Source organism: Pseudophryne corroboree, chromosome 9, assembly GCF_028390025.1.
Source record: "Pseudophryne corroboree isolate aPseCor3 chromosome 9, aPseCor3.hap2, whole genome shotgun sequence".
Taxonomy (NCBI): Eukaryota; Metazoa; Chordata; class Amphibia; order Anura; family Myobatrachidae; genus Pseudophryne; species Pseudophryne corroboree.
The window spans coordinates 161,803,576-161,831,268 of record NC_086452.1 but is presented as its reverse complement, the minus strand read 5'-3'; the positions used below and the strand labels follow the sequence as shown (position 1 = coordinate 161,831,268).

Below are 27,693 nucleotides of genomic sequence, written 5' to 3'. Positions count from 1 at the left end.
TTTATTTGCACATAACTGCCCTTTTATTTTAGACTTCATGCCCGCGGACCCAGAGGGTCAGATTTTTATATTAATTGGCAAACTTGATAATGTCGATATTACTTTAGTTTCCTGCTATGCCCCTAATACGAAGCAGCTCCACTTTTGCAGACGAATGTGTAATACCCTTCAGAAATATGTTAGAGGTGCTTTTATGATTTTGGGTGACTTTAACATGGTCAGAGAGCAGATGATGGATAAAGCTAGACTTTCTGCTTCCGGCCAGAGTACGCCCTCTAATTCCTCTTCGCATACCTCCCAACATGACCCTCTCCAGGAGGGACACAATGCTCTGCTCCTGGACTTCCCTCTTAATTTATGATTGCAGACACCTGTGTTGAACAGGTGAATGGAGAAGAAAATAAGATTTTACTTACCGATAAATCTATTTCTCGTAGTCCGTAGTGGATGCTGGGACTCCGTAAGGACCATGGGGAATAGCGGCTCCGCAGGAGACAGGGCACAAGAATAAAAGCTTTAGGATCAGGTGGTGTGCACTGGCTCCTCCCCCTATGACCCTCCTCCAAGCCTCAGTTAGGATACTGTGCCCGGACGAGCGTACATAATAAGGAAGGATATTGAATCCCGGGTAAGACTCATACCAGCCACACCAATCACACCGTACAACTTGTGATCTGAACCCAGTTAACAGTATGATAAAACGAAAAGGAGCCTCTGAAAAGATGGCTCACAACAATAATAACCCGAATTTTTGTAACAATAACTATATACAAGTATTGCAGACAATCCGCACTTGGGATGGGCGCCCAGCATCCACTACGGACTACGAGAAATAGATTTATCGGTAAGTAAAATCTTATTTTCTCTGACGTCCTAGTGGATGCTGGGACTCCGTAAGGACCATGGGGATTATACCAAAGCTCCCAAACGGGCGGGAGAGTGCGGATGACTCTGCAGCACCGAATGAGAGAACTCCAGGTCCTCCTCAGCCAGGGTATCAAATTTGTAGAATTTTGCAAACGTGTTTGCCCCTGACCAAGTAGCTGCTCGGCAAAGTTGTAAAGCCGAGACCCCTCGGGCAGCCGCCCAAGATGAGCCCACTTTCCTTGTGGAATGGGCTTTTACCGATTTTGGCTGTGGCAGGCCTGCCACAGAATGTGCAAGCTGAATTGTACTACAAATCCAACGAGCAATCGTCTGCTGAGAAGCAGGAGCACCCAGCTTGTTGGGTGCATACAGGATAAACAGCGAGTCAGATTTTCTGACTCCAGCCGTCCTGGAAACATATATTTTCAGGGCCCTGACAACGTCAAGCAACTTGGAGTCCTCCAAGTCCCTAGTAGCCGCAGGTGCCACAATAGGTTGGTTCATGTGAAATGCAGAAACCACCTTAGGTAGAAATTGAGGACGAGTCCTCAATTCTGCCCTGTCAGAATGAAAAATTAAGTAAGGACTTTTATATGATAAAGCCGCCAATTCTGACACACGCCTGGCTGAAGCCAGGGCTAACAGCATCGTCACCTTCCATGTGAGATATTTGAAGTCCACAGTGGTGAGTGGTTCAAACCAATGTGACTTTAGAAAACTCAACACAACATTGAGATCCCAAGGTGCCACTGGAGGCACAAAAGGAGGCTGTATATGCAGTACCCCTTTTACAAATGTCTGAACTTCAGGCATTGAAGCCAGTTCTTTCTGGAAGAAAATCGACAGGGCCGAAATTTGAACCTTAATGGACCCTAATTTTAGGCCCATAGATAGTCCTGTTTGCAGGAAATGGAGGAAACGACCCAGTTGAAATTCCTCTGTAGGGGCCTTCTTGGCCTCACACCACGCAACATATTTTCGCCAAATGCGGTGATAATGTTTTGCGGTTACGTCCTTCCTGGCCTTGACCAGGGTAGGGATGACTTCATCTGGAATGCCTTTTTCCCTCAGGATCCGGCGTTCAACCGCCATGCCGTCAAACGCAGCCGCGGTAAGTCTTGGAACAGACAAGGCCCCTGCTGGAGCAGGTCCTTTCTCAGAGGTAGAGGCCACGGTTCGTCCGTGAGCATCTCTTGAAGTTCCGGGTACCAAGTCCTTCTTGGCCAATCCGGAGCCACGAGTATAGTTCTTACTCCTCTCCTTCTTATGATTCTCAGTACCTTTGGTATGAGAGGCAGAGGAGGGAACACATACACTGACTGGTACACCCACGGCGTTACCAGGGCGTCCACCGCTATTGCCTGAGGGTCCCTTGACCTGGCGCAATATCTGTCTAGTTTTTTGTTTAGACGGGACGCCATCATGTCCACCTTTGGTTCTTCCCAACGGTTTACTATCAGGTGGAAGACTTCTGGGTGAAGTCCCCACTCTCCCGGGTGGAGGTCGTGTCTGCTGAGGAAGTCTGCTTCCCAGTTGTCCACTCCCGGAATGAAGACTGCTGACAGTGCTATCACATGATTTTCCGCCCAGCGAAGATTCCTTGCAGCTTCTGCCATTGCCCTCCTGCTTCTCGTGCCGCCCTGTCTGTTTACGTGGGCGACTGACGTGATGTTGTCCGATTGGATCAATACCGCCTGACCCTGAAGCAGGGGTTTCGCTTGACTTAGGGCATTGTAAATGGCCCTTAGTTCCAGAATGTTTATATGAAGAGATGCTTCTATGCTTGACCACAAGCCCTGGAAAAGCCCTGGAAATTTCTTCCCTGTGTGACTGCTCCCCAGCCTCTCAGGCTTGCATCCGTGGTCACCAGGATCCAATCCTGAATGCCAAATCTGCGGCCCTCTAGTAGATGAGCACTCTGCAGCCACCACAGAAGAGACACCCTTGTCCTTGGCGACAGGGTTATCCGCTGATGCATCTGAAGATGCGATCCGGACCATTTGTCCAGCAGATCCCACTGAAAAGTTCTTGCATGGAATCTTCCGAATGGAATCGCTTCGTAAGGAGCCACCATTTTTCCCAGGACCCTCGTGCACTGATGCACTGACACCTGGCCTGGTTTTAGGAGGTTCCTGACTAGCTCGGATAACTTCCTGGCCTTCTCCTCCGGGAGAAACACCTTTTTCTGGACTGTGTCCAGAATCATTCCTAGGAACAGTAGACGTGTCGTAGGAATCAGCTGCGATTTTGGAATATTTAGGATCCACCCGTGCTGACGTAACACTACCTGAGATAGTGCTACTCCGACTTCTAACTGTTCCCTGGACCTTGCCCTTATCAGGAGATCGTCCAAGTAAGGGATAATTAAGACGCCTTTTCTTCGAAGAAGAATCATCATTTCGGCCATTACCTTGGTAAAGACCCGAGGTGCCGTGGACAACCCAAACGGCAGCGTCTGAAACTGATAATGACAGTTTTGTACTACAAACCTGAGGTACCCTTGGTGAGACGGGTAGATTGGGACGTGGAGATAAGCATCCTTGATGTCCAGAGACACCATATAGTCCCCTTCTTCCAGGTTTGCTATCACCGCTCTGAGTGATTCCATCTTGAATTTTAACCTCTTTATGTAAGTGTTCAAGGATTTCAGATTTAAAATTGGTCTCACCGAGCCGTCCGGCTTCGGTACCACAAACAGCGTGGAATAATACCCCTTTCCCTGTTGTATGAGGGGTACCTTGATGATCACCTGCTGGGAATACAGCTTGTGAATGGCTTCCAAAACTGCCTCCCTGTCGGAGGGAGACTTTGGTAGAGCAGACTTCAGGAACCGGCGAGGGGGAAATGCCTCGAATTCCAGTTTGTACCCCTGCGATACTACCTGTAGAATCCAGGGGTCCACTTGCGAGTGAGCCCACTGCGCGTTGAAATTCTTGAGACGGGCCCCCACCATGTCTGAGTCTGCTTGTAAAGCCCCAGCGTCATGCTGAAGACTTGGCAGAAGCAGGGGAGGGCTTCTGCTCCTGGGAAGCGGCTGCATGGTGCAGTCTTTTTCCCCTTCCTCTGCCCCGGGGCAGGAAGGAATGGCCTTTAGCTCGCTTGTACTTATGGGAACGAAAGGACTGAGTTTGAAAAGACGGTGTCTTTTTCTGCTGATGTGAAGTGACCTGGGGTAAAAAGGTGGATTTTCCAGCCGTTGCCGTGGCCACCAGGTCCGATAGACCAGCCCCAAATAACTCCTCCCCTTTATACGGCAATACTTCCATATGTCGTTTGGAATCCGCATCGCCTGACCACTGTCGCGTCCATAACGCTCTTCTGGCAGAAATGGACATAGCACTTACTCTTGATGCCAGGGTGCAGATATCCCTCTGTGCATCACGCATATATAGTAATGCATCCTTCAAATGCTCTATAGTTAGCAGTATATTGTCCCTATCCAGGGTATCAATATTTTCAGTCAGGGAATCCGACCACGCGACTCCAGCACTGCACATCCAGGCTGAAGCGATTGCTGGTCGCAGTATAACACCAGTATGTGTGTATATACTTTTAAGAATATTTTCCAGCCTTCTATCTGCTGGTTCCTTGAGGGTGGCCGTATCAGGAGACGGTAACGCTACTTGTTTAGATAAACATGTGAGCGCCTTATCTACCCTAGGGGGTGTTTCCCAACGCGTCCTAACCTCTGACGGGAAAGGATATAGTACCATAATTTTTTAGAAATTAGCAGTTTTTTGTCGGGGGAAACCCACGCTTTATCACACACCTCATTTAACTCATCTGACTCAGGGAAAACTATTGGTAGTTTTTTCACACCCCACATAATACCCTTCTTTGTGGTACTTGTAGTGTCAGAAATGTTCAATGCCTCCTTCATTGCCGTGATCATGTAACGTGTGGCCCTACTGGACATTACGTTTGTCTCCTCACCGTTGACACTAGACTCAGTATCTGTGTCTGGGTCTGTGTCGACCCACTGAGGTAACGGGCGTTTTAGGGCCCCTGACGGTGTCTGAGACGCCTGGACAGGCACTAATTGATTTGCCGGCTGTCTCATGTCATCAACCGTTTTTTGCAAAGTGCTGACATTATCACTTAATACTTTAAATACGATCATCCAGTCAGGTGTCGACACCCTAGGGGGTGACATCACTAACCCAGGCAATTGCTCCGCCTCCACATCATTTTCCTCCTCATACATGTCGACACACACGTACCGACACACAGCACACACACCGGGAATGCTCTGATAGAGGACAGGACCCCACAAGCCCTTTGGAGAGACAGAGGGAGAGTCTGCCAGCACACACCAAGCGCTATATATATATACAGGGATAACCTTATATAAGTGTTATTCCCTTATAGCTGCTGTTTATATAATTTTTAGCTGCCAATAGTGCCCCCCTTCTCTTTTTTACCCTGATTCTGTAGCAAGTCTGCAGGGGAGAGTCAGGGAGCCGTCCTTCCAGCGGAGCTGTGAGGGAAAATGGCGCTTGTGTGCTGAGGAGATAGGCTCCGCCCCTTCACGACGTCCTTATCTCCCGCTCTTTTCTGTAATAATGGCAGGGGTTAAAATACATCCATATAGCCCAAGAGCTATATGTGATGTATTCTTTTGCCAACCTAAGGTATTATCTGTTATATTGCGTCTCAGGGCGCTCCCCCCCAGCGCCCTCAGTGACCGGAGTGTGAAGTGTGCTGAGAGCAATGGCGCACAGCTGCGGTGCTGTGCGCTACCTTAGTCTGAAGACAGGATCGTCTTCTGCCGCCGATTTCACCGGACCTCTTCGCTCTTCTGGCTCTGTAAGGGGGCCGGCGGCGCGGCTCCGGGACCCATCCAGGCTGAACCTGTGATCGTCCCTCTGGAGCTAATGTCCAGTAGCCTAAGAAACCCAATCCACTCTGCACGCAGGTGAGTCCGTTTCTTCTCCCCTTAGTCCCACGATGCAGTGAGCCTGTTGCCAGCAGGACTCACTGAAAATAAAAAACCTAAAATACACTTTTATTCTAAGCAGCTCAGGAGAGCCACCTAGCCTGCACCCTTCTCGTTCGGGCACAAAAATCTAACTGAGGCTTGGAGGAGGGTCATAGGGGGAGGAGCCAGTGCACACCACCTGATCCTAAAGCTTTTATTCTTGTGCCCTGTCTCCTGCGGAGCCGCTATTCCCCATGGTCCTTACGGAGTCCCAGCATCCACTAGGACGTCAGAGAAAGGTGTTTTACTACAGGTGCTGGCAATCATAAATTAAGAGGGAAGTCCAGGAGCAGAGCACTCTGTCCCTCCTGGAGAGGGTCATGTTGGGAGGTATGTCTTTGGGTTTCCATCAGCTCTTGGCAGAATATGACTTATTTGATGCCTGGAGAGCCATACACCCGACTGTTAGAGATTATACATTTTATGCTGTCGAAGTCAGAAAATATTACAGTACACACATTACATACAAACACCACATAGATGGCCTCCGTGTGCGTATGTATTCGGCCGTGCGTGCACATATTCGCAATTTGTGTATGGTCGCTTCCGCGGTCCTGCTTATTAGAGCGTGGTATGAGTAATTACAGTGGAGTTTGTACTCGCATGGAAAAGCCACAAAGACATATCATATATCTAATCCATATATTGCATAAATCCCCCACTGTCTGCTTCCTCTTCTAATAGCATGAAGATCGGTCACACCTAAATTAAACTCCCAGAGACTCAAATACAATGGCCTTATTTACACAAAGCTTTGAAATTCTATGAAGAAGGCAAACACCTTTGTTTACTCCTATTATTCTAGGGTAGCCCAGTTTCTGTCAACAACAATAAATACTGGATTGTCATTGTCTTGTCTGAAGACAAAACAAACAGAAAGACAATACCCAGGAACCTAGGCTGAGGAGAAACTCAATAAGCAATAGCTAACAAAAATACAAACCAGACATTTAGAAATCTGAAGTAATAACATTCATAGTCTAAACTCTTGGAGATGTATATATTTGTGCATATATATATATATATATATAATTCCTAACAAATTGTAATAGCAGGAGTATGTGTGTGTGTGTATATATATATATATATATATATATTATTTATATATATATATGAGTATATGGATATATGTGGATATATGTATATCTTGAGGATGGAAATAGATAATCATATCATGTGTGGGATCATATTGTTCAGAGTCATGTAAACATTAATCTGGTGGGAATAAGAATATTATCATATATTACCACATTAAGTTATTAATAAACCAGATTTATGTATAATTAATGTGATGGGTTTAACTGGTCATGGGGCGGGAACTCAGATGCAAACAACAGAAATCACATCTCAAGTCTTAGCCATCGCCCACTTCTGTAGCTGACCAATGATCCCCGATGCACAGGATATGTCCCACCCCCGAACCAATGGAAGAAGAGCATACAGTGTCTATTGTATTATGTTTTAATCCACTCTATAAAGAGCCAGCTGCATGCCAAGTCACTATCACAGACTTTAAAGGTCATCTACCCAGATGACTGAGGACCAGACAGGGAAGCGCAGGCGAAAACCAAACACGTATGTACCATTGACTGTAGCCATTATTCTATTGTATTGTATTGTTATTGTAACCCCCTTTCAGTAATTATATGTTGGTGTGTCGGAACCCGGCATTTTAAATACAATCTGGTGTCGTGTTTCCTCTCCCTGCTAAGGTATTAAAGTGTATTTACAGCCATGCGGGCTGCTGCATTGTGCTAACAGCGTATAGGCCTGTGTACGCAAACTGTGTAGTTACTACGCCCTTTAGGCGTACGTATGCAGAATGCATACACTGTGCGACTTTGTGTACGTAAGGTTTGTGAATAACATAAAGGTGAAAGGTTAATTACCGCGGCCGCAGTGGCTCAATATTAAAGTGTATCAGTGTGTTTAAGGTATATGCTTTTTAGTCCTGTAAGTAAACCATCATTTACAATTGGGGGCATCGTCCGGTTTTCAGATGCTCACAGCCTAACAGGTCATAGCAGACTTAATCTATCAGCAAAGGGCGGAAAGTCATCCTACGTAACCTTTTCATGGTCGATGGATGTGCTGAAAACCCTATTTGTGTGCTGTTAGATTGCGTCTGCTCTGTCTGGTCTGCAGAGATGCTGATAGAACCCGTAAAACAGGAAAAAAGCTATTTAAAAAATCTGTGAATTTTTTTTGGCGCCAAAAAGCGTACACAAAGGGCACCGATACTTTGCATACCCTCTCACATTGTTGCAAAACAAAGTTCAAATATTGGATTGTTTATCTGTTAAGTAGATTTAAAAGTACATTTAAAACTTGCTGCATAGCCTTGATATAGTTTTTTTTTTTTAAACTCAGGCATAAAATAACTTCTGGTGCTTGTATAATTTGTGATTTCTTTGTGACAAAGGAAGCCGCATGGTCTGTCCTCCATTTTTGGACTAACCACATCGCCTGTCCACCATCTTGTGTAAACCTCATGGATGTGGAAGGGGGAGGAGCAGTGGCCATTTTAGGAAGGTCACTTTCTAAATAGCTGATTTTCAGTCTGCTCAGAACAATCAGTTTCCTTTGTCACATCAAGCACCATTTATGAGTTACCAATGAATTTATTTAACCCATGCCATAGTCAATTACAAATAGTTTCAATTGGGCCTAGTGAGAGAGAAATGGTGAGGTAAATGCTTGGCTTGGTGTAAGAAATTGCACACAGAAAAAAAAGTAAAAATACTTTCTTTTCTTCTTCTTTCCCAGGAATTAGTTAACTCTCTGGGGTATATTTACTAAAATTCGTATTTTCCCGTTTGAGGTCAAAGTTCAATCACGAATGACATCGAAAGTGTAAATATGCAACTTTTTGAATTTAGTCCGACTAATTTACTAAGCTGCCGTATTCTGCATTTTCGGTTTTACCGATGTCGATGTCATTCGTTTTTTTAGGCAGTGTTTTACGTGAGTGACTTGTAAAACACTGCCGACTTTAATACAATGAATCTCGGCCGGATCTGAGAGATCCGTGCTGGGCTTCATTGTGCACCTTGTTTAAAAAAAAAACAGTGTAAAAATTAAAAAAAAAATAGCGTGGGGTCCCCCCTCCTAAGCAAAACCAGTCTAGGGCTCTTTGAGCCGGCCCTGGTTGCAAAAATATGGGGGAAAAAATGATAGAGGTTCCCCCATATTTAAACAGCCAGCACCGGGCTCTGCGCCTGGTCCTGGCTCCAAAAATACGGGAGACAAAAAGCGTAGGGGTCCCCCGTATTTCTGAAACCAGCACCGGGCTCCACTAGCCAGATACATAATGCCACAGCCGGGGGACACTTTTATATAGCTCCCGGCGGCCCTGGCATTACATAACCAACTAGTCACCCCTGGCCGGGGTACCCTGGAGGAGTGGGGACCCCTTCAATCAAGGGGTCCCCCCCCCCCTCCAGCCACCCAAGAACCAGGGGTGAAGCCCGAGGCTGTCCCCCCCATCCAAGGGCTGCGGATGGGAGGCTGATAGCCGTTGTGTAAAAAAATGAATATTGTTTTTAGTAGCAGTACTACAAGTCCCAGCAAGCCTCCCCCGCAAGCTGGTACTTGGAGAACCACAAGTACCAGCATACGGAGGAAAACCGGGCTCGCTGGTACCTGTAGTACTACTACTAAAAAAATACCCCAATAAAAACATAAGACACACACCTTGAAAGTATAACTTTAATGCATACATACACACCTCCATATACACATACTTACCTTATGTTCACACGAGGGTCGGTCCTCTTCCCCATGTAGAATCCATGGGGTACCTGTGGAATAAATTATACTCACATACTCCAGTGTAGAAGCCTCTTCTTCTTTTAATCCATTTGTAATCCAGGTACTTGTCAAAATAAAAAAACGGACACCCGACCTCACACTGAAAGGGGACCCATGTTTTCACATGGGACCCCTTTCCCCGAATGCCAGAAACCCCCTCTGACTTATGTCTAAGAGGGTTCCATCAGCCAATCAGGGAGCGCCACATTGTGGCACCCTCCTGATTGGCTGTGTGCTCCTGTACTGTATGACAGGCAGCACACGGCAGTGTTACAATGTAGCGCCTATGCGCTCCATTATAACCAATGGTGGGAACTTTGTGGTCAGCGGTTGACCGAAAGTAACCTCACCGCTGACCACAAAGTTCCCACCATTGGTTATAATGGAGCGCATAGGCGCTACATTGTAACACTGCCGTGTGCTGCCTGTCATACAGTACAGGAGCACACAGCCAATCAGGAGGGTGCCACAATGTGGCGCTCCCTGATTGGCTGATGGAACCCTCTTAGACATAAGTCAGAGGGGGTTTCTGGCATTCGGGGAAAGGGGTCCCATGTGAAAACATGGGTCCCCTTTCAGTGCGAGGTCGGGTGTCCGTTTTTTTATTTCGACAAGTACCTGGATTACAAATGGATTAAAAGAAGAAGAGGCTTCTACACTGGAGTATGTGAGTATAATTTATTCCACAGGTACCCCATGGATTCTACATGGAGAAGAGGACCGACCCTCGTGTGAACATAAGGTAAGTATGTGTATATGGAGGTGTGTATGTATGCATTAAAGTTATACTTTCAAGGTGTGTGTCTTATGTTTTTATTGGAGTATTTTTTTAGTAGTAGTACTACAGGTACCAGCGGGCCCGGTTTTCCTCCGCATGCTGGTACTTGTGGTTCTCCAAGTACCAGCTTGCGGGGGAGGCTTGCTGGGACTTGTAGTACTGCTACTAAAAACAATGGCCCTCATTCCGAGTTGTTCGCTCTGTAAAAATCTTCGCATCGCAGCGATTTTCCGCTTAATGCGCATGCGCAATGTCCGCACTGCGACTGCGCCAAGTAAATTTGCTATGCACTTAGTAATTTTACTCACGGCTTTTTCATCGTTCTGGCGATCGTAATGTGATTGACAGGAAATGGGTGTTACTGGGCGGAAACAGGCCGTTTTATGGGCGTGTGGGAAAAAACGCTACCGTTTCCGGAAAAAACGCAGGAGTGGCCGGAGAAACGGAGGAGTGTCTGGGCGAACGCTGGGTGTGTTTGTGACGTCAAACCAGGAACGACAAGCACTGAACTGATCGCAGATGCCGAGTAAGTCTGAAGCTACTCAGAAACTGCTACGAGGTGTGTAATCGCAATATTGCGATTACTTCGTTCACAATTTTAAGATGCTAAGATTCACTCCCAGTAGGCGGCGGCTTAGCGTGAGCAACTCTGCTAAAATCGCCTTGCGAGCGAACAACTCGGAATGACCTCCAATATTCATTTTTTTACACAACGGCTATCAGCCTCCCATCCGCAGCCCTTGGATGGGGGGACAGCCTCGGGCTTCGCCCCTGGTCCTTGGGTGGCTGGAGGGAGGGGACCCCTTGATTGAAGGGGTCCCCACTCCTCCAGGGTACCCCGGCCAGGGGTGACTAGTTGGTTATGTAATGCCAGGGCCGCCGGGAGCTATATAAAAGTGTCCCCCGGCTGTGGCATTATGTATCTGGCTAGTGGAGCCCGGTGCTGGTTTCAGAAATACGGGGGACCCCTACGCTTTTTGTCCCCCGTATTTTTGGAACCAGGACCAGGCACAGAGCACGGTGCTGGTTGTTTAAATATGGGGGAACCTCTATAATTCCCCCCCCCATATTTTTGCAACCACGACCGTCTCAAAGAGCCCGAGGCTGGTTTTGATTAGGAGGGGGGACCCCACGCAATTTTTTTTCAAAAAATAAACACTTTCCCATCCCCTTCCCACTTATAAACATGCACGGATCTCATGGATCCGTGCATGCCTATCCAAACACGGGATAAAAAAGCAGGTCTGTTTTTTTTAACACTTTTTCACGAATTGTATTTCTGCACGGCAGTGTTTGGCTATTGGTGGTCATTCCGAGTTGTTTGCTCGGTAATTTTCTTCGCATCGCAGCGATTTTCCGCTTAATGCGCATGCGCAATGTTCACACTGCGACTGCGCCAAGTAAATTTGCTATGCAGTTAGGAATATTACTCACGGTTTTTTCATCGTTCTGTTGATCGTAATGTGATTGACAGGAAGTGGGTGTTTCTGGGCGGAAACAGGCCGTTTTAGGGGCGTGTGGGAAAAAACGCTACAGTTTCTGGGAAAAACGCGGGAGTGGCTGGAGAAATGGAGGAGTGTCTGGGCGAACGCTGGGTGTGTTTGTGACGTCAAACCAGGAACGACAAGCACTGAACTGATCGCACTGGCAGAGTAAGTCTCGAGCTACTCAGAAACTGCACAGAGATGTCTTATCGCAATATTGCGAATCTTTCGTTCGCAATTTTAAGATGCTAAGATTCACTCCCAGTAGGCGGCGGCTTAGCGTGAGTAAATCTGCTAAAAACAGCTTGCGAGCGAACAACTCGGAATGACCACCATTGTCGGCAGTGTTTGTGATTTGCACTTTTTAGTAAATTACAGATTTCTACCAAATTGCAGGCGTATTTGACCGATGGTGTATTGATTCGTGATTTTTTCCTAAGACTTCCAAAATATTACGAATGCCCTCATCACTGCCGAGATTTTTGCTTAGTAAATTACCGAAATGACACTTTGAAGAAAAAAACGGCATCTCGGTCAAAATCGTGACCTTAGTAAATATACCCCTCTGTTTGCTATAAGATAGGCATTGAAATGTTAATTAACTGGTTCAACCACTAGTACAGGCAGGCAAAACATCTTTGATATGCAAATTAGAAGCACTGAGGAGGCCAGTAAATTATATATATAAATATATATATATATATAGCAAATCACAGGAAGCGGCACTCAGAGACGTGGTACATCGTGCAAAATAAAGCTGCAAAGCTTTAATATATCATCACATTAACGTTTCGGGGTTTTCCCCCTTCATCAGGATAACAACAAGTGATACAAACACAAGCTTTATACATTACTCCCACCAATGAAACCATTCCAGCATTCCCGCCAGCGTCCCGGGGATCCGTCGCCACTCCCCCTACACTTGCGGCTATTGCCGGAAGTGGAAGTGACGCGGTACACTGCACTGGCCGTCGGGAAAGTTGCTATGGAAACGCGGCACCACACGCGTGCAGGGTCGCCGCCGGCGTTGCCACGGAAACCCGTAGCAGATGTAATGGTTTAAATAAACCATACAGGTTGACCACATAAAGACAATTAGTCGCGTCAGTGGCATCCTAGCAGCAGGCGGTGCCAAGCATCCACATAAACAAAATACACCAATGAAAAAATAAAAAATGTAAACTATAAACACCACAATTCATCACTGCTGCAGGAGCATACCTAAGTTTTTGTGGTACAATATACATGTCCAATCAAGAGAGCAATAAATGCAGTGAATATTACAGGTTGAGTATCCCTTATCCAAAATGCTTGGGACCAGAGATATTTTGGATATGGGATTTTTCCGTATTTTGGAATAATTAGATACCACAATGAGATATCATGGTGATGGGACCTAAATCTAAGCACAGAATGCATTTATGTTTTATACACACCTTATACACACAGCCTGAAGGTAATTTTAGCCAATATTTTTTATAATGTTGTGCATTAAACAAAGTTTATCTACATTCACACAATTCATTTATGTTTCATATACACATTATATACACAGTCTGAAGGTCATTTAATACAATATTTTTAATAACTTTGTGTATTAAACAAAGTTTGTGTACATTGAGCCACCAAAAAACAAAGGTTTTACTATTTCACTCTTACTCAAAAAGTCCGTATTTCGGAATATTCCGTATTTCGGATATTTGGATATGAGATACTCAACCTGTATAAGAAAACAGCAGAAAAAAATAAACTTAAAGGACCACAATAATGTAGAATCAAACAATAGAGTATCCTCATTCGGCTTATGTCGTCTATCATTTCTAACAACAAGAACACACAGTATATGGGATGAGTAAATATAGAATATAACTTATCTTTAGGATTAACCATTATAAACAGATAAGCCAACCTGTACATAATCAGTGGAATTGAACCAAAACATACCACCCAGTCTGCAGACATTTGACACATTAAAAAAGCCTCACTATTACGGAACAATCCAGCCTGAAAACAGAAAGCATGATCACAGAAAGCAATTGAGGCCCATGGTCTCATTCAGACCCCTAGGGGCCAGTGTATCAAGACGGAAAATCCATTGGGCTTCCAGTTGTGATAAACTTCTGTGTCTATCACCTCTTCGCAATGATTGAGGCACATGGAAGCCCAATGGATTTTCCGTCTTGATACACTGGCCCCTAGGGGTCTGAATGAGACCATGGGCCTCAATTGCTTTCTGTGATCATGCTTTCTGTGTTCAGGCTGGATTGTTCCGTAATAGTGAGGCTTTTTTAATGTGTCAAATGTCTGCAGACTGGGTGGTATGTTTCGGTTCAATTCCACTGATTATGTACAGGTTGGCTTATCTGTTTATAATGGTTAATCCTAATGATAAGTTACATTCTATATTTACTCATCCCATATGCTGTGTGTTCTTGTTGTTAGAAATGATAGACGACATAAGCCGAATGAGGATACTCTATTGTATGATTCTACATTATTGTGGTCCTTTAAGTTTATTTTTTTCTGCTGTTTTCTTATAATATTCGCTGCATTTATTGCTCTCTTGATTGGACATGTAGATTGTACCACAAAAACTTAGGTATGCTCCTGCAGCAGTGATGAATTGAGGTGTTTATAGTTTACATTTTTTTTTTCATTGGTGTATTTTGTTTATGTGGATGCTTGGCACCGCCCGCGGCTAGGATGCCACTGACGCGACTAATTGTCTTTATGTTGTCAACCTGTATGGTGTATTTAAACCATTACATCTGCTACGGGTTTCCGTGGCAACGCCGGCGGCGTCCCTGCACGCGTGTGGTGCAGCGTTTCCATAGCAACTTTCCCGACGGCCAGTGCGGTGTACCGCGTCACTTCCGGCAATAGCCGCGAGTGAAGGGGGAGTGACGACGGATCCCCGGGACGCTGGCGGGAATGCTGGAATGGTTTCATTGGTGGGGGTAATGTATAAAGCTTGTGTTTGTATCACTTGTTGTTATCCTGATGAAGGGGGAAAACCCCGAAACGTTGATGTGATGATATATTAAAGCTTTGCAGCTTTATTTTGCACGATATACCACGTCTCTGAGTGCCGCTTCCTGTGATTTGCTGCATGTGCAGGGGTGCTGACCCCTTAAAGGAGGCACCAGAGCAAGTATGACCATTTATGTTTGGAGTGCCGGATCCTTTGTATGGATATATATATATATATATATATAATATTATTGTAATTATGTGTATATTTATATCAGTGTATGCTCTGCAAGATAGCTATCTAATCTGAATCATATCATTTAAATTATAGATTATTGCATTCATTTAGATCTGTGTGAAATCGGATACATTTGTTGCTATATAGTTAAAATTGAAATAACTGTATTTAAGGAAGTAAGTGTAAAGACACGAACACAGGTCTGCATACAAGTTTATACAAAACAAGTTGTGTCTAGTGGGCAATAGTAGGTAGTATTGCTCACATTTATAGAGTTGTGTGATTTGTTTTATTGCGGACGCATGGTTTTGTACACGTGCCTCGGACAAAGTACAGGACTGCGCACGCAGCGTAAAAGACACGCACGGTCGCATGTTTACGCAAAGTGCGTAAGAGTGCGGGCGCTAAGTACAAATTACACAATAGTGTTGTTTAGTTAAAAGGTGGGACAGTAGCTATGCTACAATAGCACAAAACTATCCAGTTTCTAAAGCAGATTAGTATAAAACTTTTGTCTAAACTGTATTGCCTCTGGGGGTAAAGCTGCCAATCAGAACAAGTGAAAACTTTCTGTACAGAAAAACAAAGTGTATTTGAGTGAGCGAAAGTAGAAGTGAATGTATTGAACCCAGGGAATTCGGGATCCCGTAGTTGGTACACCAAGTGAGTGGAGGCTTGGCGGCGTGAGGCGGCTGACTCACGTTAGTATAGATTGGAATACGTAAGTCGTGAGGAGACTTACACAGGAGCTTGGTAGGGAATTGTGAACTTTGTGACCCATATAGTTTTTTTGACACGCTCCGGCTGAGGTTTCGCAGCTTGGGATTCGATTCCAGTGGTTGTAAGGCGGATAGGTAACAAGTACCTATACGCTGTGTGATTGGACCGCGCGTTTGTGGGTGCGATATATAGCACAACTTGATACCCCTTTTACGAGCTTTTGCGTAAAATCACAGTATCATTAGCGCTGTGTAGAGCATACGCAAGCGTGATTTGTGTGTATAAAGTGCATAGGGAGTTTTCGCTGGTCTCTCTCAGGAAAATCTCCAGCGACAGATACTTTACTGGAAATGGTAAGTTATTACTAAAAACTTCCAGTAAATATAGGTCAATTAGGGGCCCTAAGTTGGGTACATCGCCTTCGCTAACGACAGTGTATGGTAATACCGGCCAACGTGGGCGAGAGTGGGTGGAAGCACTCGGAGAACTTTCACCGTCGCCTTATATTGAGTATTTTGGTATTTGTGGGATTAGCCGAGAAGGCAAGACCCGCAAATTATGGGAGCCAGTTGCTCAACTAAGGGACGTATGGTAGCCAGGGTTCAGGCAGAAGAGTTGGGTCAGACTCGGGACCGAGAAGGTCAGAATTGCGGCCGAGAGGGTCAGCAACGTTTATTATGTGTGGAAAATATGGTCCACACGCTGAAGTTTATTGTGATGAATGGGTACGTATGACTGACAACGATAGGGTATCATTCCCTAGGGTGGGCAGCTTTGAACCAGAGGTACTACAGAACGTAAGTAGTAAAATATGTCTAATTAAATCCAGAAAACAAAGGATCAGACATAACGATTGTTTAAAACTATGGCAACAAGAGGGGGAAATGCAAAGGGAACAAACCCGCAAAGCAGGTTCCAAACCTAGCAGGAGTGAGGACACAAACACACCATTATCGACACAGGTCGAGAGGGAAGAGATGGCTACAGTCAATAGTATATCTACGAATGATAGTATAATGCAAGAGAAATGTATTAACCCTAATTTTTGCAAGATGTATCCTGTTTTGAAGTCTTTTCAAGGTTATAGGTCACAAGAAGATGAAGGACCCAGCCAAATCGCAGCTCTCATTCAGGCAGTCGCCTTGCAGGAAACTCAGTTGGGGCCTGTCCATCCAGTTAGAGCAGTAACAGTATTCCCCACTGAAAGAACTGGTGAGGTCACAACTACCGGTAAGTGTGAGATGGGTCATTGCACAGAGACAACAACACCTTACAGCAAACCGAGTAGGAACGGAATGGTAGGATTACATCCTGTCTTGGAAATAGTAACTCCCAATCGGGGAACAGATAGTCATGGAGTAATCCTCACCAGGAATATTGCAATGTATTGCCCGTGGTCCAGAGCTGAGCTGCGGTCAATCATTTCAGACGTCCCCGATCCCCGGAAGCATTTAGCCAGATGTCAGAAGTTTATCAGAGATCTGGGTAATGCTCATGAACCAGCTAACAAAGATTGGCGGATATTTTTGAAAGCGTGCCTACCCCCTAATACTGACACCCCAAAATTTATCACTGATTGTAGATTAGAGTCGGATAGTCATATGACTGACGGAAACAATCAGGAGAATGTGGAACGAATTAACAGGCAACTAGAGTTGTATTTCCCCACTACTGTTAAGTGGAGAAGAGTTTTCTCCATAAAACAGAGGGAAAATGAAATGGTATCTGAATATTTCCATCGGGCCCTGTAAATAATGGATAGATACATTGGGATATCAGATACAGGGAACGATGCGAATTACAGGGAGGAGGCTGTCTCTGTGCTAATGGACGGACTCAATAAGACAGTAAGGGACAGGGTACAAACATGAGATGGTATACATATAGCGTGCTCCCGCCCAGGTAGTACAAAGTATGTTGGATACCCACAAAGACTAATGTTGCATTTCACTGTTCTAGATTCATGTCCATCACAGGTAGAGAAAATTATCTCACAGATACCGGGTTCCCTATGAACTTAGGATGGACAGGATACTGGATTGATGGCTGGGATAGTCCCAGTAAAGATATGACACATAGAATTTTTTTTTAAGGGTGTAGACGGTAGAGAATCACTTCCCCATAGTGCCCAATCCAGTTGTCAAATTTTATAAAATCCTCTTTGCCTCTACAAACTTATCTGTTACTAACCTCTATGTGATTTTTCTTCAAAGTTTCCTCCTCATTTCTTACGTTCACCGACAGGAGGGTACAATACATGGACCCGATCACAGTTCAAACACCACATGCCTACTCAGTCCTTCAGAGCTCTGCCCAAATCCAGTATATCTCACCAGCATAAGGACACCAGTATTAATGCAGTGTGCATGGTCATGCAAAAAGGGTGGAGAATGAGAATACTGGTGAAGGGAGACTGTGCACAGACACCGATATGCATGATGGTGTGACAGCCTGTTGGTGAATGCCAAACCTGACATTTTCTTTTTTTATCTACTATTTTTTTTTCCTCTCTCTCCTCTCATCCAGAGACGGTTTACTTCACACAACTGATAACACACGATAGTAAATTAAAATGAAAAATTTGTGTTCCCTACAGGAAAAGGCAGTCTGGAGGACAAAGGGGTATGGCCAGGAGTCCTCAGGACTGTGGACAGGTGGACACGGTAAGCCAGTAGCCCCCAGAGCATACCTTCCAAGTCTAGCTGAGGTGGCACACGGTCTGACTCATCTAGGCCAAGAGGGTATGTGCAGGCTGATGAGAGCCTACTGGTGTGCGCCAGGATTCTATTCTCATGCAGGTTGGAGAGCAATGACATTTTTTACTTGCTTGAGGAAGAATATTGGAAAGACAATACCAACACAGCCTTTCTATATCCCTCCTACAGACGGACCTTTTCAGGTAATACAAATCAACTTCATACAGTTACCAACCTGTAGGAATTTGAAATATGTGTTAGTTTGTATTGATGTATTTTCCAACTGGGTAAAAGCGTTCCCTGCTGCCACAAATACTGCTACGTTCACTGCAAAGAAAAATGTGCAGGGGGGGCGTGGCCTAACTGGAGCTGTAGCAAGACGTGTGCTTGAGGAGCTCCTGCTTCTTAACGTCACCTTTAGCCATAAATACCTGGGGGGGCTGGGAAATTCCCCCCTTACTGACAGCCTGCACTGACCTGGGACCCCTAGGCGTGGACTGCGGAGCCGGGAGGTCCTTTACTGGGCCTCTGCGGGTTGCGACCTACGCCGGTTCCTGAATCCCCGGGCTCGATTTTTAAATCATCCCCGCCGCGGGCCCGCGACCAGCGGAGAAAACACCTGGCCTTCCCCACATTTATGCCGCTGACTACCAGGTCCCCTAGGCCCCGTGCCAGCGGTCCGGACGTGTTCCCCCCAGCAACCTTGACGGAGAGTTCGGGGGCCGGAGGCGGCGGCGGGAGCCTGGAGGCGGGTGCGCGGCTGGCGGCTTCTCGGCTGCACCCGGCGCAGTGATTTCCGGAGCAGAAGCCGAATCATCAGCTGACTCCCTGAGCCCGGGCAGCGGCGGAGAGGGACTAATCGGAGGGCGGGGGTGAGTTAGGCCCCTCATATATAAGAGGAGCCGGACCCCCCCTGAATTCCCCCCCCCCCCCCCCCTGCTCTTGGGTGGACGAAGAGAGTGAGGCCCCACAGACTATACGGTGGCCTGGTTGATAAACCTCAGGGCTAATTCCCCCGCACAGCTGCTCACAACGCTGGACCCCTCTCCTCTTTTCTTCTCCAGTGCAGCCCCCCCTGCGGAATACTCCTGTCTCCCAATATATTGCATTACTTACTACATTATAGCTGGTTGCTGGCCTGGAGGCTCCATCTAGTGTCCGCTTTGATATACTACGCTCTCCCTGGGGGGGAGGCTCTGCTCGCACATGATGGCTATGATTTGATTTCTACTTCTCCCTCCACCGTCCCGGCCCGGGATATGCACTGATTGGTAACCCATTGTGTGGAACCCTCGCTCTCAACACTTGCAATTTTGAGTTTCCCCAGATCATCCTGACCTCTGTTATGGCTCCCAAGCGTCAGAAAGCCTCCAAATCTGTGTCGCAAATATCATTCTTTAAATCTTCCCCCTCAACCTCCTAAAAAAATGGGAGATAAACCTCAGGTGAAGAAGGCTGACCCCCCGCCTCCCCCTCCTACCTCTGACATATCTCCCCCGAGACAGCCCTCCCCATCCACCGACTCTGATGCGTTAACAGTGGGTACAATGAAATTGCTCATGTCGCAATTTGAATCAGACATCGCGGCGGAGTTTCGCTCCACTCTCCAGGCATGTCAGCAATCCATCGACGAGGTTGGAGATCGTACCAACCATCTGGAAACGAAAATGGAGGAGGTGGTGGGGTCCCACAACCATCTATTGGACTCCCACGATAACCTAGAAGATGAGGTGCACAGGCTTAGAGATAAGATCGCAGATCTCGAGGACAGATCTAGACGAAGCAATATTAAAATGTGCGGGGTTCCTGAGGAGATATCTAACAGTAGCCTTCATGATTTCGCTGTTAACTTATTCGGAAAACTCCTACCGCAGGCCGCATCAGCTGATCTCCTTATTGACAGGATCCACAGACTTCCTAAAGCCAGAGCAGCCCCGGCCCACGCTACAAGGGATGTTTTGATGAAAATGCACTATTTTCATATTAAAGAAGCAATCCTTAAAGCATCAAGACCATCATCAGATACTGCAAAGGCTCTTGGGGACCTGCAACTGTTTGGAGACATGTCTCAAACTACCCTCCTCAGACGTCGCTCCTTTCAACCTATTACACTGGCCCTGAGGAAGGCTAATATATCTTACCGCTGGGGATTTCCTGTCAAGCTTCTCATTGCACGTGAGGGTTCCACGATCGTGATTGACAACGTCGAAGAAGGAATGAAACTCCTGAGCTCCTGGAACATTACGAGTCCATCCGGGGGAGATTCCTCCCCTCAGCGTAGACTCCAACAGGACTGGTCCACGGTGAAGTAGGAGTCAAGTCTAGGCGATGGCTGACTCTTCATTTGTCGCATTTAAAGTATATATTGCTTTGATACATGCATTCCCTCCTTTCACCTTCGCGTGTCAATGTTTCCTCCAGATTCTTATGTGTTCTGTTATATATATGTTCTTAGAGAGGTTTAAACTCTAGAGGAGGGTGAGTGCGGCCAGGAACTACCTCTACGATAAACCGGTCAATTCAAAGTGTTATTTTTCTCTCCTCCTTCTTGTTATTGTTACCTATTTAGGTGTATTACAACATGTAGATTTAGCGTTGCTGGGCTCTTGGCTTGGCTTCCCCCCTGGGACCCTCCTCCGTAGTACCATGGGTAAGCCCCGGGTGGTGTGCTGGGGTTGGGGGGGGGTGTCGGGGGGGGGGGGAGCTGACTCGGGGGTTCACGCATGTCCTTGGGCGGGGGTGGTGGATGGCTGTCATGCCACTAACCCCCAACGGTTCTACACAGATGCCTGGACAAGGCGTCTGGTTTTGGTCTCAAGAAAGACTAGTTATGTTTTTTGCTGTTTTTTATTTCTTGCGTTTTGTTTTTGTTTTTTCTCCTGCTCCCCGTTTTGTAAGCCATTCTATGATACCCCTATTGTCGAGTATGTTTTGTTTACATCCTTTGATTCGCTTATGCTACGCAGTTCCTTTTCTTGACCCATGGTGAATGTTATCTCAATTAACACTAAGGGGCTGAACTCTCCCCACAAGAGGAAACTAGCCCTTACTTACTTCGCTAAACAAAAGGGGCATATTGCAGCCGTGCAGGAGACACACTTCCCAATTACTAATCCCCCGCGTTTCTCTAACCCTAAATACCCCCAATGTTTTACGGCCAATGGCCCTGTTAAGAAGGCTGGGGTAGCTATTCTTATAGCCCATAATTGCCCGTTTGTGCTCTCGACCCAATACTCAGACCCAGATGGTAGATATCTAATACTGGTTGGCCATCTGGAAAAAGTTGAGGTAACCATTGCCTGCTGCTACGCGCCCAACACCAAACAGATTCCTTTTTGTAGAAAGCTCTTTCAAGCCCTCCAGGAGAAGTCCAGGGGAGCTGTTTTGCTTCTTGGCGATTTTAATATAGCTCCGGATCCTAACATAGATAGATCCAACCCGCCTATACTTCCTCGTCCGCTAAAACCCCGCATGTCAGCCGGGCCCTTTAAAACTTTATTAGCTGAATACAACTGGTATGATGCCTGGCGAGTCAAACACCCCACGACACGAGATTACACCTTCTATTCGCATGTACATAGTTCATACTCCCGAATTGATCTGGCCATTGTAGATAGACCAACGTTAGTCTCTATACGCAAGATCACCATCTTGCCAATGACTTGGTCGGATCACTCCCCTCTACTTCTGAGCTGGGATGTCTTCTCTTATAATGCTCCCCCGGGACCCTGGAGACTAGGTTCCCACATCTTAAATAGGCCTGAGGGTCTACAGGCTGTACAGACAGCTCTGGAACTGTACTTATGCACTAATCAACCATCAGATACTTCCACGTTCACCCATTGGTGCGCGTTGAAAGCCGTGGTCCGAGGCTCAGCGATACAAATCGCGGCTAAATTGAAACGTAACTCACACCAGCAACTCGCCTCTGCGGAGCAGGAGGTCGCCTCCCTGGAGAAGGCCCATAAGAAAGACCACTCAAATAAAACCATTTTCTCTCAGCTCTTATCAGCCAGAGACAAAGTTAATTCCTTTGCGCTTGCTGAGGTCCACTGCAACATCCAGCGGCTTAATCAAACATATTACTTCCTAGGCAAGAGCGGGTAGACTTCTTGCTCGCAAACTTCGTGGACGCAGAGCTCGGGAACGGATACAGGCAGTATATAATTCCAAAGGCACCAAAGTTATGGACCCCTCAGATATAGCCAACACGTTCGCGGACTACTATTGCCAACTATACAATTTAAAAGATGACCCTGATACTCCTCAACCTGAGCCTCTGGAAATTTCTGAGTTCCTCCAGACTCTTCCTCTCCCATCGTTGTCGAAACAAGACACCGAACTCATTAACTCCCCATGGACTCTTGAGGAAATAGAAACTGCTATTACCTCACTTCCTCTTAATAAGGCCCCTGGCCCCGACGGTTACTCGTCTAACTTTTATAAGCAATTTAATAAACTGCTCGCCCCTACCTTATTGAATGTGTTTCATGAAGCCTCCACCAATTCTTATTTCCCGAAAGAAATGCTAGAATCCCAAATTGTAACAATTCCGAAACCCGCTAAATCACCCACTTCCGTCCAAAACTATCGCCCCATAGCTTTGCTTAATGTCGATATTAAACTCTTTGCGAAACTAATAGCAAATAGACTTGCTCCCCTTTTACCCGCCCTGATCGACCCAGATCAGGTTGGATTTGTAGTAGGTAGACAGGCTTCTGATAACACTAGGAGAGTGATCAATATCATCGAACACTGCAGACAGGCCGATCAACCTTTCTTGCTCCTGTCACTTGATGCCGAAAAGGCATTCGACAGGCTCCATTGGAAATATATGCAGCACACGCTCCGTAGGTTTGGCATTAGAGGTCACTTTCTCAGTTCTATATTAGCCCTATATTCCTGTCCATCGGCTAGAGTGTTCACAAATAGGTGCCACTCTGCGAGATTTGAAATTACTAATGGTACCCGTCAAGGATGCCCCTTATCCCCGTTAATATTCGCTCTTGCGATTGAACCATTAGCGGAATGTATTAGAAGAGATAATCTAATTTTGGGACCCCCTATAGGTGGGAAACAGCACAAAATAAGTCTCTTTGCGGATGACATTTTGCTATGTCTCTTGCAACCGAGATCTTCCTTACCCCGCCTACATGCTGTCCTTGACTGATATGCTAAAATGTCGTATTACAAGCTTAATACCGCTAAAACCGAAGCCCTCCCATTGAACATAAATACAGACGAGGTCCTCTCCTTGAAAACAAAGTATAAATACTCCTGGCAATCACTATCTCTTCGATACCTGGGAGTTCACCTCTCTAGGGAGGCAGATCTCCTGACATGTAACTTTGGCCCACTTCTCGCAGCATTTAGAACACTTACCAAAGATTGGATGTTGCAGGATGTCTCCTGGCTTGGGCGCGTGGCGAGGGCAAAAATGGTGCTTCTACCGAAGCTAATGTACCTTTTTAGAACTATCGCTCGCCCCTTCCCGAAGAAAACTTGTAACGATTTCAATAAGATCCTTTCCAACTACATCTGGGGGGGGGGGGAAACCAAAAATAGCTAGATCCACCCTTTCAGCCCCAAAGGTCAAGGGAGGAGCAGCTTACCCTGATATAGAAAACTACCACAAAGCGTGCATTTTGAGCCACATCAGAGATTGGGTCGACGTGGATATAGTGAAGCCATGGGTACTTGTCGAACAAACAACAGTGTCTCCATACTGCCTTGCAGATCTGTTGTGGCTCCCAATGTCTGCTATCCCTACGTCAGTTAATAAAAGTAAAGCGATCCAATGCACATTAAATGCCTGGCATACTCTTCTCTCACCCGAGGCTAAGCAATCTCTCCCCTTCCTCCAGCTTTCATTAAAAACGATAACTCTAATGATCCCTAACCTGTCCCTACTCTCCTGGTCAGACCGGGGCCTACAGATCCTTCAGGATATTCATTCACAGGGTATGTTGGTCTCATTCACCCATCTACAAACGCATTTCCATATTCAGAAACAGGACTTCTATAAGTATCTCCAAATACGAAACTGGCTTTCCAGGCATCGCCCCAATCCCTTAGCTTCTAAATGTCTCCCCAAGATGCTCCCTCTCCTTGTCCGCACTAAACAGAGTCGGGGCAATGTCTCCAGATGGTATAATTACTTGATTTCAGAAATGACGACCCATACGTTTAGGTCCCAAGGTAGATGGGAGGCTGATCTGCCCAATGTTTTCACTGAAGAGATATGGTTGAGAATTTATCACTCATGCTTTTAAATTTCACGCTGTATGGGTCATTCAGAAATGTTTTTTAAACTAATCCACAGAGCATACCTCACCCCAGATCGGCTGCATAAGATATGGCCGGATGTCTCCCCCTACTGCTGGAGGGGCTGTGGACAAATTGGGAACATTATGCATGTGTTTTGGTCCTGCCCAATGTTACAACCCTTGTGGAAAGAAGTTTTTGTCTTGATCTCAGATGTGCTTGGATATACTGTCCCCTTAGATCCCCTCATAGCCCTATTTCACTACCCCATCCGCACGTAGCTGTCTCAGATACGTACTTGCTGGGACACATACTTATAGCTTCGAAAGCCTCCATAGCCCAATTATGGAAATCAGCAAGAATACCTGACGTTATAGCCATTAAAACTAAAATTCATAATCATCATGTCTTTGAAACGTCAGGTAAACTATACTCCCAGTCTGGCTTTCGTGTTTTTGATAGCTGGTTGAAATGGGATGACTATATCAGACAAAGTAACTCCCCCTGGGCTGGCATCCCACACCTTACCATAGATAATCTTACGTCACCCCCCTTATACACATAAATTTTAGCCGGAAATGAGTTTGACCACATAGACCTCATATCAGGAGATCTCCTAATTCCCTATGGGTTCATGTGTTTCAATGAATATGATATACTCGACTATAATGTTTGCCATACAGATAGACATGTTGGCTTCCCCCCTCCCCCCCCCCCTCTTCTTTCTGCTCTATCTTTTTCTCTTTCTTTTCTCTGCTTACATGTTTAACCAACTTCTTCATAGAAATTATAGCTAATGCTCCGTTGTTTGGTATCTGCGTGTTCTTTCATTGTAATTGTTATTCATAAACTTCAATAAAAACTATTGGAAAAAAAAGAAAAATGTGCAGGAATTTGTGTGTAGATATGGTATCCCTAGAGTAAGTGAAAGTGATAGGGGTACCCATTTTACAGGTGAAGTCTTTCAGGTCATGTGCAAACTGATGGGAAGCTGAGCAAATTAATGGCTGAAACTGGATTGTTGTGGCCAGAAGCTTTGCCACTAGTGTTGTACAGCATCAGAACTCCCAGGTCTCCGCTTAACTTATCAACCTTTGAATTCTTTTTTGGTCGACAACCTCATGTAATGATAGACCCCCAGGATGATTTGAAATGTAATAATGAAGTGACTGTGAAATATTTGGTTGGGATGAGCCAGCAGCTAAGAAATCAACAAAGAAATCTAAAGCTGGTGATTCCTGACCTACCGGACAGTAATTGTCATGACATTGAGCCTGATGATTATGTGATGAGTCTAAATTTCTTATGCTCAGGTTGCCTCATAGACAGGTGGGAAGGACCATATCAAGTCTTGTTATCCAGCACGACAGCATTGAAGGTCGCCGAAAGAGAGACTTGGGTCCACTCGTCCCACTGCAAGAAGGTCGCTGACCCGGAGAGAACTCGTGACAAAGTAGTTTGGTAACTGTGAGTTCAAAGTGAACTGTGTGTTCAAAGAGCAAGGCAAAGAAACACTGGAGTGTTTGTTCCGGGAAAGTTGAGAGGCAGGACTGTTGAAAGGCATCTGAGCATAGAGAGCAACAAGATCTAGAACGGTTGTCGCACCATTTTCTTTTTTCACACCCCCCCCTGCATTTTCCTTTCTTTTCTCCTTCTTATTTTCCTTCTTTCCCCTAACGAAATGGATCGATCACAAGAGACTGCGTTTCGGGTTCTACTAGTAATTCTGTTTTTGATCAGGACAATTTGTTTTGGTGAGGGTCCCAGAGAGGTCGAGCAGGGATCTGGAATGGGTTCTGATGGCAAGTACGAATTTGTAAAATCTCAGGAGCAGCACGTCACTCGAGTAAAGGCTGGTATCAGTAAGTGCTCTGGTAGTCATGGAGCTCGGAGGCACTGTGAAGGGATATTGTCTGCTGAACTTGTACGCCAAATAGCCAACAGTGGGAGGTATTTTCGGTATAGGTATACCCGTGGAAGCAAGACCATGTGGGTTGGAAAAGTATCGTCAGGGTATTGTGCCCATATCATCCAGCCCGACACTTGTACTGAGCAGATGGGAGAACTAGGGATTGGTTTCTTTACTTGGAAAATTTGTAATATGGTGATGTTATATTTTGTCCCATATGTTCTCCCAGATGATGCCTATTTCATATGTGGGAGGAAGGCGTACAAGTGGCTTGCCCCGAACTCAGAGGGATTGTGTTATATTGGGAGAGTACTACCGGAGGTTATGACCATAACCTATGATAAAATGAAAGACGTTCACCGCAGTGCTCAGGCTCCTTATACTCATACTCACTATGAACACATCATCAAGAGACACCTCATAGATAGGGCAGAGCACGCAGCCTCTGATTTGATCCACGAATCCACCGGGATTCAGTTCCTTCTTGCATTAGACATTACCCGTACTGCCAGAGGAACTATAAATTATAAGTATATCCATGCGCTAGCGAACTTGATAGATAATATCACTGAGATGTATGATGACACCTTCAGGTACACAGGAAGGGAGTTACAAGCCTACAAGAAGGAACTGATTCAGCACAGGATGGTCCTTAATTATGTCACAGCCGTGACAGGTGGGTACTGTGTTACTCTGGCAACTCAATATGGTGTGAAGTGCTGTACATATAATACGAACAGCACTGACGACCCAACGGAGATCATCGATCAGAAAATGGACGAGATCTTTCAGTTGAAGTGGGAGTTCAGGAGGAAACACAAATTTACCTTTGCGACTGTGAGTAATGAACTGACCGACTGGGTCTCATGGTTGAACCCACGCAAATAGTTCTCAGGTTTAGGAGAGTGGGCTCAAAATGTCATTATGAGTGTGGGGAAGTTTCTCCTTTGTATCCTGGGAGTCATCATAATTATTGGTT

General features: G+C 45.8%; 1 protein-coding gene across 9 annotated transcripts in view; it reads right to left on the bottom strand.

The window, feature by feature from the left end:
• The window catches only part of HFM1 (helicase for meiosis 1), a 984,377-nt gene that overhangs the window by 603,976 nt on the left and 352,708 nt on the right, over positions 1–27,693 (bottom strand). The gene's annotated exons all lie outside the window — the stretch shown is intronic.